The sequence below is a fragment of the Alligator sinensis genome, unplaced genomic scaffold, assembly GCF_000455745.1.
Source record: "Alligator sinensis unplaced genomic scaffold, ASM45574v1 scaffold79_1, whole genome shotgun sequence".
NCBI lineage: Eukaryota > Metazoa > Chordata > Crocodylia > Alligatoridae > Alligator > Alligator sinensis.
In genome coordinates, this window is record NW_005842706.1 from 418493 (window position 1) to 422576 (window position 4084).

Consider the following 4084-nt stretch of genomic DNA (forward strand, 5'->3'; position numbering starts at 1 on the left):
ACATGCTTCTGGAGACAGTAAATGTTCCATGTCCAAGTGTTTCATTTGCAGATCAGGTATGGCATGAAAAGCAACATACACCCTTTACCCTGACCAGATGGCACAGAATCACGCTGTCTCATTTTTCCCATGGCTTGCTAGCTCTTTTTATCTTATGGTCTTATTCTGCAGTTGACATGGAGCCTAAGAGATTGAGATGTTGAGTTTTCCCTTAAAATGTGATGGTGTTAGGGGATCTAATTTTCTTAAGCTTTTTTTAAAATCCCAGCTTTCTACAGTATGAATCACTAGGATATAGGGAACCTAGATTTGACCCTGATGCTGTCAGCATTTTCCAAAGTCAAAGGATTTGGCCAGAACTCACTGATAGGTTAGTGCTTATCATGATGTATAATTTACAGATGGGGAAGTTGAAGAACAAGGACTGCAAGTTGCTCAAGTTCACATAGGGAGCCAGGGTGATTAGAACCTGGGAGAATTGAACCCCCAAGCCCCTACTTTATCAGTGGTGAAAATTGTGGTGGTAGTTTGAGAGCTGCATAGCCTTCCCATTGGAATGGAGACCGAGAACAGAAAGAGGTAGTCAGCCACGTTAGAGTGAAGTCAGAGGAAATTTGACACAGCATCTGATGAAGAGAGCTCAGGCTCATGAAAGCTATTACATCTCAGTTTTAGTCAGTCTATAAGGTGCAAACCTAACCTGTTTTCTACCTGAGAATCCACATGTACTTATCCTTGGAGCTGATCTCATTCCTTTCAGTTGAAGGCAGGAGTCACAGACAGAAACACAAGTATCCCAGAGGCATAACATCATATTATAAACAGTGCGTGAGTGCTGCTGACATGGGTGGCGCATGGAACTTCTAAAGATATTGAAGATCCCTTTCTGCCCCCCCCCCGACCTTACTAGATATTTCCTGCTGGAATCCCAAACTGCCAGGATCTGGATTACCTCCAAGATGTAAGTAGTTTCTAAATGCATATATAGAACTGAGATGTTCCAAGTGTAAATGAATTATGCACCCAGTTCTGACTGGCATGCAGGAGGAATCAGATACCTAATACCCTAAGCCTCCTGTGAAAATCCTAGCCCATGTGTCCTTACTACCAGAAGACTGTGGGTGAAAGATGATGCCGAGGTGAGGGTTTTGGAGTTGGGACGGGGGTGAAAACTGATATAGCTCTTGAATGCACAGAATTCTGCTCAGTTTTGTGATGCTGAGAAAAAAATATTAACCCATGCTCAGATTGAGGTTCTTCATACTTGGCTACCACTGAGCTTGCTAAATGTACAGAGTCAAAGAGCTGGACACTAATGCCACAACTGAGTCATAGTGGAGTAGAACATAGGAAAACAGGACTAGAAGAGATGCATCCCTGAGCCCAGTCCTCTACCATCTCAGGCAATCACATGATATAATCCCATTCATAAACTCAGGTAAAAATCTTATAACAATTTAGAAGCCTCTTTCTTTTGCATGTCTCATACCGTCTATACCCTTCCTTATATCGAAGCCAAGCAATTTATTCATATGAGTCAGGTTTTCTATGGATCATAAAATCCATCTCAATATGTATTTACATAACCACAGAGACTATGTAACATCATGTATGAGATCCACGTTCTATTTCTAGCTTCGTGTGTGTATTATGTTCAGTAGCTCAGATCTTCCCTCTCTGTGCATTGTTTTTCTACAAGTCAATCTGGGGTAAATGCACCTTGCCTACCTCTGTAAAATTGCATTGAACCATACGAATAAAAGTTCAGCTCCTCCACTAGCTCAGCATAACTCTGATGACTGTCATTGAGCAATCTTTCCATCACTTGGAAATCAGGCTCCAAATCTCTGTCGGTTCTCCACAAGAGTGATGGCTAGTCAAAGTTATACACATGCCAAATATTATGGTAAACATAATACGCTATAGTGGGATACATTTTTTCCCTATATAAGAAACAAGGGGGTGAGGGGTGTCATGATATCTTTTATTGGAGCAACTGCACACTTTGGGAAAAATATTAGACAAGCTTTCAGGCACAAAGTGCGTTTCTTCAGGTGTGGTACAGACCCGAGGTAGGACACTATGCAAAAAGCTCAAGTTTTATGCAAAAAGCTCAAGTTAAAGCACCCAAACTAGGATTTTGATCAGGTTGTTGAAAAAATTGAGAGACCTTATAGTATAGTAATTTAATTGGCTTTTACCCTTATACTTCAGTGTTTTATAGGGGTTTGTTGTTTTTTTTTTAATACTTCATCTATCCATGCAGCTTTTGCTATGAAGTAAGTAAACCTCCAAGACTGCACCTCTTACTGTCTGCTGTTTGCTTTTGTGATTATTCTGCTAACCATGCCAAATACTGAATAGCACACCATAACATGCCAATCGGAGGCACTGTGATCCTGGGAATATGGCACTGGAGTCTGCATCAGGATTTCTAGTTTATATTATTCTGGCAATGGTTTGCTGGGCAAGTCACTATCCTTCCATGTGTTTCAGCTAATCAGGGAGCTAATCAGTTGAAAAGGCAGAGGAGAAAAAAGTGGGTGCACTAGTGCCTCATAGGATGACCATGGGTTATCAATGTGACATGACCAAACAAAAAGCAAATGGGATCCCAAACTATTATCAGTTAAGGTATTTCTAGATGGAATAAGGAAGTATTAATACCAAATCACTGATATCACCTCATGTGTAAAACTGTGCATTTCTGATCACATTGTGCAAGAAAGATTAATTTAGACTGGAATACAAAGAAAAGGGCTCTAAGGCTCATCAGGGGACATGCCCCTGACACCCCTGCTATAGAGCAATGCCTGCATAAACTGATCATGAAGAAATTCAGGGTGGAAATTAGAAAATGTCTCTATGCATCAGAAGAGTAAAGTTCTGGAACAGCCTCCTCATGAGAATGGTTGAGGGGAAACACCAACTCATTTAAAGAGGGATCTGTTAGAGTTTGAGGACTGGGACTGCATGAGGCAACCCCCAGCCACAGTGGGAAGCTGGATTGATGACCCCTAGACCAACGTTGCTAATTGTATTTACCATCCTTGGGAAAGTGCTTGATGGCCCACAGAATAAAAGTGCTTTGTGCACTGGATCCCATTGGGGGAATAAAAACCTCCTGTTGTTTTTACTGGGATGAACATCTGGGTGTCTAAGAAATCCAGGTTATGATTTTCTGTCTTGATCACAGTCTTACATTTGTTCCTGTTCCACACACACAGCATTTAGAAGTGTATTGAGGAGGTCATTCAGAGCACAGAAATTCTCTGGTGGCTTATGTTGCTTATCTCTCTTCATAACTTTTTTAAGATCTTCAGTTGAATGATAGTGTGTCATAGCTGAATATAATTGAAGTTAATATTGAGCAAAGCTAAGCGTGGAAGCTCCTGGTTTAACACTGAAATAACTGCAGCTTCTTCTTGCTGTTGATGCTTCCTTTCCTTTGTAATAAAATGTGAGAACTTTATGTAAACTGTACATTATTATTATTACATCCTACAGATTTCTTTCAAAGGGAGAGGTGAAGAACAAGAATCAGAGCAGTGCCCAAGAATTTATTCTTCAGGGTTTCTCCACTGTCCATCAGGAGCTGCAAGTCCTGCTCTTCCTCATCTTCATCATCATCTATGCGCTGACGCTGGCAGAGAACATGGTCATCATTGTAACAGTGCGAATGAGCATTCACCTCCAGACCCCCATGTACTTCTTCCTGAGCAATCTCTCCTTTCTGGAGATGTGGTACATTACAGTCACCATGCCCAAGATGCTCCTCAGCTTGCTGACAAGCAGCCAAAACATCTCATTTGTGGGATGCATGACTCAACTCTATTTCTTCATTGCACTGGCCTGCACCGAGTGTGTCCTCCTAGCTGTCATGGCCTATGACCGCTATGTTGCCATGTGCAGCCCCTTGCACTATCCAGCCATCATGACTCGTGAGCTTTGCTTCCGCTTGGTGGCTGGGTCTTGGATGGGAGGCTTCACCAGCTCTATGCTCAAGGTCACCTTCATCTCCCGCCTTACCTTTTGTGGCTCAGTCATCAACCACTTCTTCTGTGATATCTCACCACTGCTGAAC

General features: G+C 42.0%; 1 pseudogene; it reads left to right on the plus strand.

Moving 5' to 3' along the window:
* The first annotated feature begins 2569 nt into the window (after positions 1 to 2569).
* LOC102370825 overlaps positions 2570 to 4084 on the plus strand; it is a 1880-nt pseudogene continuing 365 nt past the window's right edge.